This window comes from Cupressus sempervirens, chromosome 10 (assembly GCF_028749045.1).
Source record: "Cupressus sempervirens isolate cs-2001-9-10 chromosome 10, ASM2874904v1, whole genome shotgun sequence".
Lineage (NCBI taxonomy): Eukaryota > Viridiplantae > Streptophyta > Pinopsida > Cupressales > Cupressaceae > Cupressus > Cupressus sempervirens.
Window position 1 is genome coordinate 816,812,464 of NC_143127.1, and position 12,292 is coordinate 816,824,755.

Consider the following 12,292-nt stretch of genomic DNA (forward strand, 5'->3'; position numbering starts at 1 on the left):
TCAAATCATGAAATCAATTAACTTCCTCTTGTATTGCTGGAAACACCATTCACTAATTTTTCATGATTATTGCATTCTCCTTCTTTACAACATCTCTTACTATTTTCTTCTTCATATGGTAGTTGTATATTAAATTCCTCTTTGAAAACAATACCAAAGGAACTTTAGCTTTCTCATACATCCTTACCATGTAGATATCTTCATGCCAATACTTATGAATCTCATTCACCATCTGTCATTTGTTCCTATGACTGGTACAACATTATGTTATTTTCTCCTTAGTACTTTAGGAAGATTTTAAAGTATGACTTTCAACATCAACTTGTAAAATATTTTGATGAACACATTTGAGGCAAAGCTCCATATTTTCTTAGATATCCTCAACTAGTGGAATCATCCCTAATTTACCCCTTAGGTAAAGCCTTAGTGAGAATATCATAAATTCTCTCCTTGGTGTTCACATACTCCAATCCCACTTCTTTGTCTTGAACTAACTCTCTAAAGTAATGATACTTGATAGCAATATTCTTGGTTTTTGTGTGCATCATAGGGTTCTTTTATATATTTATAACACTTGTGTTGTCAAAATATATTTAAAAAGGATTAGTGATCTCTTCCTTCATCCTTTTCAAAAATTGCTTGATCCACACAATGTTAGATCAATTTGTTGTTGCTACATATTCAGCTTTTATTGTTGATTGTGAAGTGCAATTTTTCTTCTTACTTGTCCATGAAAGTAATCTTTTTCCTAGAAAGAAATCTTCACCACTTGCACTTTTTATATCATCAACATCTCCTTCCCAATCAACATCTATATACACTTTTAGTTCAAACTTATCATTATTATTTTAATATAGGCCATAGTCCTCTATTCCTTTTAGATATCTTAATATTCTTTTCACTTCCAACATATGATTTTCCTTAGGATTTGCAAAAAATACTGCTAATGCAATATGTGGTATGTTGTGAACAACATATTGTAGTTTCTCAATCATTGATTTATACAATGTATGGTTCACATCAGTAGAATCATCATTCTTAGATAACTTATGTCTAGTAGCCATAGGGGTGCTTACTAGTCTTGAATTTTCCATCCCAAAAGTTTTTAGTATCTCATTGATATATTTTTCTTCAATAATGTAGATACCTTTCTTTATGATATACTTGTAAAACAACAAAGAATTTGATTTCTCCAAACGTAGACATTTAAAATTCCTTTTGCATCTCAAAATGATTTACATTATGAATCTTGTCCTCCAAATACAATATCATCAACAAATATTTCAGCTAAAAATATCCCTCTATCACCTTCAGTTTTCAAGTATAGATTACTATTATCATTAGTCCTTGAAAAACCAATCTTTACCGAATAATTATGCAACCTTTTATACCATGCTCTAGGAGCTTGTTTTAATCCATATAGTTCTTTGTGTAGTTTACATACAATATTCCTTTTGGTGGGATCAAAAAATCCTTTGGGTTGTTCATTTTAAACCTCTTCTTCTAGTATTCTATTTAGAAATGCATATTTGACATCCATTTGATGTATTTTAAGTCCTTTGTAAGAAGAATATGCAAGTATAGTTCTAAATTCTTCAAACCTTGCAACTAGGGCAAATGTTTCCCCATAATCAATACCTTCTTCTTGTGCATGTCCTTTGCATACCAATCTAGCTTTATCCCTTTTGAATTCTCCTTTTTCATTTAGCTTGTTCCTAAATACCCACTTGGTTCCAATAAAATTATTGTCCTTTGGTCTAAGTACCAGTGACTAGGTTTTTTTCTTCTCTATTTGTTCAATTTCCTCATTCATTTCTTGAATCTATTCTTCATTGTCCAAAGTATCCTTTATTGATTTAGGCTCAAACTTGTCAGAATTACAATAGGAATGGTAAACTTCTAGGGGGTGGGGGGTGGTGAATTAATAGTTTAAACTTGGACCCATAAAAACTTTCACCACACATCCATCTCATACATTCAATATATAAACTAAAATATCATGTAAAGCATGTACATCTAAAACATATAATCAAGTAAACATTCACACACATATGACACCATATATGATTACCCAAAAACCCTCCAAGTGAGAAGGTAAAAATGGGGTGGGTATGACACCCACAAATCTTCACTACTATGGTAATAAAGTGCATCCAATGAAGGTTACAATGTTTTGATAATGTGACATGATCTATCCTATGAAAGGTCTACCCTATTAAAGGCTTACAAAGACTATTAGGTCTCACCCTGTCAAATGATTTCAACACCCTATTAGAAGTGTGCCTTGCTAAAGGACTTTAACTCACAATTAAGTAAGCACTCTATTAAAAGATTTCAATATAGCCTATTAGGACTACTCTGTTAAGAGATTTGACTAATTCACCTGCTAGAGTGATTCAATAATGATCCTATGGTTAGCACTTATTTTCTTGATGTCAGACCACCTCTAAACTATTGTCTTCTTGATCCTTCTTGATCAAATTTTTCTTTGCTATTTACTCTTCTCTTTCTTTTGCTATGCTCTAACTAATTCTATAATGTAATCTCACTTCATAACTCCTTAGCCACCATGAGTGCTTTGTTTGTGCATGCAAACTTATCTATACGCTTCTTCAACACCTTAAACACACTATAGAGAGTTTAGGGTCTTTCCTCCTTAAGAAGACTTTCATGACTTAGGGTTAGGTATGAATAAATGACTATGATTTATCCATTTTTCCACTTAAACCTTCCATTTTTTTGATTGGCTGCATTTAATTGCATTGGAAATCCAACATAAGGTGCATACTTATCTCCGAAATATTGCAATTCAATATTTAGTTGCCCCAAAAATGGTTTACATAGTTGTTTGCACTTTTATAATAACTATATCAAAACTATCTCACTTGATATCTGAAGTCTCTAATGCTTGGTATATACTATCTTTTATATTGAGACTCGACATCTATATTAGTCATCATGCACTACTTGCTCGGCTCTTGAATCATTCAACATACACTGTCTGCTTGGAACTTGAGTGACTCAGTACATAAGTGGCTCAACACTCACCATTGACTTGGAATGCACTATAATATACATGTTGTGCTTGGCATGTACTACTTCTTCAACATGAAATAAGTAAATAACTTAAGTATGTGGGCACTCATTTGTCAAAACCAATATAAGATCAACAATCTCTACCTTTGACATGAGTGTTAAAAACACTTGAGTATGCAATAGTATCCTTAATTTTACAAGAATAACATATCTATAACTTGGATTATGTACAAAATTTAAAATTTTCAAAAGTTTGTAACAACTTAGATACCTCAAAATATGATAACTCCCCCTCAGTTGATAGGTTTTTTTTGTATCCAAAATTCTGTACTCCTGATGAGTAAATGTGTCTCAACTGATACTCTTTGACTTAATGCTCTATTTACACTTGCTCTCCCTTAGCTTAATTTGTCTTTTCTCTATCCCTTTTCTTACTCTCTGCACTCATTCTTCTCCATCTCCTCTTTATTTCCCTTTTTTTTACTCTCCCCCTTTGTCTCACTCTCCTTATATCTCCCCCAAAATTCTTACTCTCCCCATTTTTGACACTTATGTCAATGGGATATACACTTATAGTGTGTTTGTCCAAAAAGGATTTATGGAAATCTAGGATTATCTAGAGAGTGACATCCCAATTCTCACTTGCTACATCTAAAGACTTGATTTGGATGGCCAACTCAACATCAAGGTGGACTAGATCATCTAATGTTGAAAGATTTGGGTCTTTGCTCATGAGAGTTTCAACATAACTAAGTTCCTTGTGCAAAATTTCCATATGGGGGGTCAATGTGGTCTGGATGCTAATAATTTTTGGCCCTTATATTGGCCTCATTTTCTAACAATGTAGCTAACTAAATATGGGTTTGTAACAATGTTCTGAAGTGCTTTTCACTTTGAGCTAGATTCATAGGTAGTTTTACACCCGATGAATTGATCTAACTTTCCAAACTCAAAATGTGACTTCTATTCTCTTGTGTGAAAAGAGTTGGATTGCACAATTTTGTGTACAATGAGAAGATATTCTCAATTACCTTCTTCATACTTTCTACTTTAGTTGCCAATGCAACTTGCATCAGTGCTATGTCACCTGATATCTTTTCATTTACTTTGCTCTAGAATTTCTTTTCTGACCACTCTAATAATTTTTCATTAGTGTCAAGGTTTATATCACTAATGTTTTCCACTATGTTTTTTATCTGTTCAATTAGTGGCTTGGTCTCATCTGGAGTTGGTAGAATGAATGCATCTAAAAAGATGTCTTTGATATCCTGCAATGTCTGCTTCTACCTATGCTCACTTCTAAGCATTTCCTGATGCTTATTCCTTGTTAGGGATTCCTAAAGTATGCCCATATATTCTATAGTCATTTTATCATAATCATACTTTCATCAAGGTTAACATCTCCATATTGGATCACTTCTTTAGCTTTTGATGAACTCAGGATTGACACTAAGATCTACAATGGTGTTGTATTTGTGCTCAACTTCTAAAGAGTGTTAGTGAAAGGAGTGCTAGTTATTGGTAAGGTTACTAGGGCTTTGATGGAAACTTGCTCCTTCACCTTAAGTGTTAGCTTTTTCTCTTCAAACTTGTCCTTGATTTCTACAATGACTTGTGATGCACCTTGATCTTGTATAGTAGGTGCAGATGACTCTATTTGACCTATTTCTTATTGTTCTTCAGTAGTGACTTATGCTTCCACTTTATTCCTTTCAATTGTATCAACCTTTTCACATGTGGCTTCTGGTATTTTCACCAAAGGATTTACATTATGACTTGAGAGATGATAGAAGGTGGTTCTTGTGGATTCATCTCTACCCTTTTTGTTTTAGTGGCTAATTTCTACAATTCATCCACACTGACTAGTACAGGACTATCACAAAGTTTTGCCTATAGTGTGGACTAATCAAGTATCTTCTTGAAATATTCCTCTACAAGGGGATTGATGTTTTGTATTGTGACATCAGAAATGTCTTAACAGTTACTATTTTAGTATTCCCATTTGTTACATGTTGAGGGCTGACACTAGGTAATTGTGTGTCTTGCACACTTTGTTCTTCTTGTTGTTCTAGCTCAGTTGTTGCCTTGTCAGCTATATGCATTTTTGTTCCTCCCTCAATAGTGTCATCATGGTAATCTTATTTTTCATCATCGTTTACCTCTATGGGCTCTTCCTCACCTTCCTTCACTGTAGTTAACCTATATGTAAGCTTCCACATCTGAGTGGTCTTCTTAACTACATCCTAAATATTATTTTGTAAAATGTTAAAGGGTCTATATGTAGGTGTAAACCTAACTACATATTTCTTCAAACCTTAGAAATTTGTGCCTTACTAAGTTCAAACATCAGTTGTGCAAGATATGTCTCTTATATATGTCTCTCCAAGTTCAGACGATAGTGCCACTTTTGCTCAACTCTATCATATAAGCTTTTGGGCATTGAGCTGGCAATCTATGGTGGGGTAGTCTTGAATTTTTCCATCATGGCATATATAGCCTCCTCCACTTGATTCTTCTCTTCTTTACCAAGATTATCAAAGTCTACATGAGAGAATCTTGATAAGTTTGCACTATTCTTTACAATTTCACATACATTTTCTATGTTTGATAGATGATTGTGACTCACCACAATGAATTGGCTATTGTCATCTGATTTAGTTTTCTCCTCATCTAATTCTTCTTATGCAACATATTTCCTTCTTGTTCTTTTCTACATTTGACCTCCATACTTTGTAGGTTTTGACTTTTCTTTTGCCTTTTGTGCAGTTGCATGTGTACTAGCCCTTGTAGTAGGTGCAATTGGTTTGGGCTGACTTAGCTTGGCTACCTTCTTAGCTTTTGTTATTGATTGGGCCTTAGCCTTCCTTTTATTTTTCTCAATAGAAGTAGGTGCTTCCTCAGCTTCTTCTCCCTTAGCACCTTCAATAACTTCAGTCTCCTCTTCTTCCTAGTTTTCTTCCATTCCTTGTGTGAGTGCAAATGGTGCTCATGCCTAAGAGTCTTCTTCCTCTTCTTCTTCTTCCTACTCGACACCCTCACCAAATCTAGCTTTTAATTTCTTCACCCAACTTATCCTTTTTCTTAATAATAGAGGCTATCTTCAATTCCATGGTGATTTTGGACTTAGCCAACTCATTGTTCCCAAATGATTTAGCATTTTTATCCACCTCTTTTGCCAGAAAAGCTGTGATAGCTGTAGAGGCTTCATCCACATTTATTTCATATCTTAAGGGTCTCAACCATCTCACCCTTGGTGTAGTAGCATGGAAAAATGTATAGTCAACATCCACTAGAAAACATATATCATCATAATGCTTTTCTGCTAGATAAACTAGTATTATTAATCTCTTCTTCATTGACTGCTTGAAGTCTTCAAAATAACTTGTCATCACAGATTCAAAACTCTCACCCAATTGTTCAATGAACTCACTAATCTGCACTGCTACTAACTTGTTTGTCTTCAAATCAACTATACCAAATGTAGGAAAAGTGTTTTGAACATAAAAGAATATACATATTAGGATAGAACCAAATTTGCATTGTGCACTCTTTTTCTTCCTTATTATTCCAAGGTTCTCCATCAATTATTGCAATTGTAGCTCTGCTAGATCATATGTGTGATCTTTCTTAACAATTTTGTATCCCACATCCACTGCTATATAGAGCACACTATTAAATCTACTAGATTGGTAGAACTTGTGTGAAATAACCCTTACTACATATTTTATGAATGGATAAGTAATTTTTTCAATAGTCATTCCTCTCTTGTTCCATACAACTCCAATATTCTTCTCAATCACCTCTTTTGAATCACTCCTTAGTGTCTTGGGCCAATCTAGGGTTGGATAACCAGTAACCCTATGGATTATCCTTCTAGTTATTTTGATAGGTCCATTATCCAATCATAATGAACCATCATGAATTATGCTAAACACTATCCTGATCCATTCGATCTTGAATACATTCAAGAAATCTAGGGTATGATTTAACCCTTTCCTCTCAACAATTTTGAATTCTTCTTTCAATACACTATTCTCACATAATTTGTTGTATGATTCCCTGATCTCCATATCACCAATGCTTCCTATTTTGTAGTTATATATTTTTTTACATCTTGCACCATTAAAACATTTAGTGGTATCATGGATAACACACCGGAGGGGTCTTTCTTGTAAGCAATGTCAAGAGTATCTTTGAAAATTGGTTGCTTAACTTCATTACTAACTAGATGAATGTTTAAAACCTCCTTAGCCTCTACATTCTTAGAACTAGATGCCATTGGTGTGAAACTAGGGTTTAAAAAAAATATAAACTATGTAGCTTGACTCTTGATAAATACCTTGTAAGATGTAATGAAATGATGTAAAATTGCTACTTAGATCTTTTGAAATCACTTTTGATGAGTTTTTTGATTTCCTTTTGCTCTCCTTGCTCTTTCTCAATTTTGAAATGATGGAAAATGGGTCAAAAATTGACCATACACCCTTTGAAAAACCTACAATAAATGTTGAGTGCTTACACAGTGTTAAGCTTAAAATCAATCAATTTCAGGCTCACTCAACATCCATTACCATTTTAATCACTTGGCAACTACTACAAGCTTGGCATCAACTAACCAATCTGTTAGCTTAACATCTTCTAGCATTTCACTTGACACACATAGGAAATATTTCAAGCTCATAAGTAACATGAAAAACTTTAAAGATTTTACTTGGATTCCTAATGACATCTTGCATCTTTCTTCATGCTAATTGTAATATCTTCAGTACTAAATCCTTTGGAACTAATGAATGATATAAATTTTAATTATTAGTCCCACATACGTTGTGATTGCCTAGTTTGATGAGGTGTGATCACCTAACCCATTGGGTGAAGTGATCCCTTCTCTATTTGATGTAGTAAAATCCTCTTTCTTCTTCCATGTATTGTTCATTTTTTTTTGACATTTTCAATATCTACCTTGCCTTTGCATTTTTCAAATTCACAATTTTGTGCCTTTGACCTAGTTGGACAATAATGACTAATGTGACCAGTCTTCAAACAAATAAAACATGTGGTTTGACTCAACCACCTTTTGTAGTCACCTCTGAAGTGTTTCCTAATACAATTCTCAAGAACATGTCCATATTCTTGACAATAATGATAGCTGTATCTTGTATTATAATCCTAGTCATAAGAGTTGCCATTGTTCCTTACCTTTGTTTTCCTGTTTGATGAACAAATGGGTTTGGATCTACACTCAAATGCTCTATGTCCATACTTTTGATAGTTTAGCAATATTCTTCACATCTTTGTGTGTTCAAAGTCTTGGTTCTACATTCATGTGCCTAATGACCTTGTTTGTTGTACTTATGGTAGTGAACCATGCTCTTATGCTTGACATTCTGATTTGTAGTTTTTCTCCTGCACACATTAGCAGTATGTCCTTTCTTACCACAATTATGACAAGTAGGTTTGGAGTTCTTACTTTTGTCATTCCTTTCTTCAACACTTTTGGATCACTCTCCTTCTTCAATATTTGTGTATCCCAGTCTAGATGTGTCATTATTGGATCTAGGGGATCTCAATAATTGCTTAAAGTATCTGATGGCTTCACTTGGTTTATTGAAACTTTCAAAAAAAATCGTTTCCCTTTTTAGGTCACTTTGTAATTTCTCATTCTTGAGATTTCTCATTTTCTCAGCTTGGGATCTATTCTTTTCCATTAGATCTATAACTGCTACATCAAATTTATTGGAGTCTCCATCTGTAAATAGTTTAATAGTGTCTATCTCTTCGTATTGTGTGTCATTCTCTGCAATAGAAATTTCCTTCCTTCTCTTCAAGGATTTCTTTAGTTCTTCTCTTGCTTCATTCAGTTGATGTAGAATGAAATGTATTCATTTTCAAGATCTTTCCTCAAAGCTACAAAGCTTTACTTTCAGAGAACAAGCCTCTGATACCAATTTTTGTAATTACAATAGGAAAGGTAAACTTCTAAGAGTTGGAGGAGGGAGGGGGGTGAATTGATAGTTTAAACTTGGACCCATAAAAAATTTCACCACACATTCATCTCATACATTCAATAGATAAACTAAAATATCATGTAAAGCATGTACATCTAAAACATGTAATCATGTAAAAATTCACACACATATGACACCATATATGATTATGATTGCCCAAAAACCCTCCAAGTGAGAAGGTAAAATTGGGGTGGGGATGACACCCAAAAATCTTCACTAATACAATAATAAAGTGTATCCAATGAAGGTTACAATGTTTTGATCATGAGACATGATCTACCCTATGAAAGGTCTACCCTATTAAAGGCTTATAAATACTATTAGGTCTCACCCTATTAATACTATTAGGTCTCACCCTATTAAACGATTTCAACACCCTATTAGAAGTGTGTCTTGGGATATTAACTCACAATTAAGTAAGCACCCTGTTAAAAGATTTCAATACAAACTGTTTGGACTACTCTGTTAAGAGATTTGACTGGTTCACTTGCTAGACTAATTCAGCAATGATCCTGCAGTTAGCACTTGGTTTCTTGATGTCAAATCACCTCTAAACTATTGTCTTCTTGATCCTTCTTGATCAGATATCTCTTTGTTGAATACTCTTCTCTTTCCTTTGTTCTGCTCTAACTGATTCTACAATGCAATCTCACTTCATAACTCCTTAGCCACCATGAATTCTCTATTTGGGCATGCATACTTCTCTATACTCTCCTTCAACACCTTACACACACTCTAGAGAGTTTAGGATTTTTCCTCCTTAAGAATACTTTGGTGGCTTAAGGTTATGTATGAATCAATGACTGTGATTCATTCATTTTTCTACTTAAACCTTCCCTTTTTTTGATTGCCTGCTTATAATTGCATTAGGAATCCAACATAAGATTTTTCCTTATCTCCGAAATATTGCAATTCAATCTGTAGTCAGCTCAAAAATGGTTTAAATAGTTTTTTGTGCCTTTACAAACAACTATATCAAAGCTGTCTCACTTGGCATCTAAAGTCTCTAATGTTTAACATATACTATCTTTTATACTGAGACTCAACATCTATATCACTCAACATGCACTACTTTCTTAGCTCCTAAATCACTCAGCATACACTATCTACTCAACACTTGAGTGACTCAGCACATGAGTGGCTCAACACTCACTGTTGACTCAGCATGCACTATAATATACATATTGTGCTCACCATGTACTACTTGTTTAGCATGAACTAAGTAAATAACTTAAGTGTGTGGGCACTCATTTGTCAAAACCAATTTAAGATTAACAAAAATCCCAAAGTAAATATGCATCACTTCTCATTCTTTTCCTTGTCATGACTCCAAAGTCCTTATTTCCAATTATTGTTTTCTATTTCATGATGTCTTCTTATAGATTTTTCTAGTATAGGTTCTTTTCTTCTTTCTTCTTCTTCAGGTTCATCTTGAAAATTAAGTCCAAGTTCATTTTGTATTTATGCTTCTTCTTTTGGTTTCTTGACACTGGCTCCCTAGTGTTTGGTACCTTCTTCTATCTTGACATCATTCTACTAATGCTTCACACCTACAATCTGTTGCTTGGCAATCCACTATTGCAATTTGACATTCTCATTTTTTTGTTTCTTAGTAGCCTTATTCTCTAGATTAAGTATGGTATTGGGCACACCTTAATTGCATATATGAATGTGTTGTAATCTTCAAGTTTTTTCTTCCATTCAACTTCATTATTTTCTGCATATTCATCAACTTTTACATTTTCACTTTCCACAACTTTGTTAGTGTTAGAATTCAAACACATATAAGGTTTTATTTTAGTGAAATATTTTAAGAATATGCCTTCATCACTTTTAGTATCAAGTTTTTCATTTCTATTGTCCTTTAGTATATAACATTTTTTTCCAAATAAAATATTTCATACCATAACTTAAAGGGTGTAATGTTTGTACCTTTCTTGACTTGTATTCGGTTCAAAGTATAGAATGTTATACTTACAACTTTTCTCCAATGTTTTTGTGACACATTCTTCTCCGTCACTAGTGTTCTAGCACAATCCATGATTGGTTTGTTTCTCCTTTTAGCTATTCCATTTTTTGGAGGGGTCATAGGTGTTGACATATGTCTCTTGATTCCTCTATCATTTCATAATATGTTGAATTCATTAGAGACAAACTCCTCCTCTATCAGATCTCAAAAACTTCAAACCCTTACCTATTTTCTTTACAAATCTTGCCAAATGTCACTTAAACAATTGAAAAGCATCAAATTTCTATTTAAGAAGCATCATAATCAGAATTCTAGAGTAGTTATCAAAAAATAGAATAAAATATTTATCTCCATAGTCGCTTTGTACTCTAATAGGTCCACAAAGGCCAGTATGAACCAATTCCAAAATATCATTTGATGAATACATCTTGCTTTTGAAGCTAGACTTTGTCATTTTTTCCCAACTGATATTGTTTACACATAGCATTATCTAGTTTCTTCAATATTGGTAATCCTCTTAGTCTTTTCATTTTACTAATGCTTACAAAATTAAAAAAGTTCACATGACACAACCTCTGATGCCCTAACCATATATCATCATATGGTGCGAATAGACATGTCTCATCAGATAAATCTAAATAGAATAAGTTACCTCTTATTTGTTCTCCACTTCCAATTAGTTCACTAGTAGCATCAAATATATTGACCTTCTTGTGATGAAATTCAAATTTATACCTTGATCTGTTCAAATGTGAAACACAACAAATTATAGTCAAGTCCTTCAACCCAATAAACATTATCACTTGATATTATCATCCAATTATAGTGATCCATTAGTGTTCAAAGACATGGTGCATCATCACCATAATTAACACAACTACCTTTGTATTGTTCCATGGTTTCAAACTTACTTTTATCACCAGTCATGTGATGTGAATAGCCACTATCAATTATCCATCTATCACCTTTACATACATATTAATTATTGCAATTTTCTTATCTTCATCAGAATCTTCTTTCATACAAAAATAGACAACTTCTTCATCATTACTATTAGACTCTTTATCAGTTTCTTCTTCAACAATATAACAAGATTTCTTACCTTTTTCTTTGTAGTCCTTGTTTCTTCTATCGTCTTTGACATCTCTTCTACCTTTATACTTGATTTCCCTTCTTTCATCCTTGTCTTCTCTATTAGGACATTTTGCAGCAACATGACCAACTTTGTTACGTTAAAAAACTATTATAGGAAGTTTAATTTTGTATTTTCCTTTACCTCTTG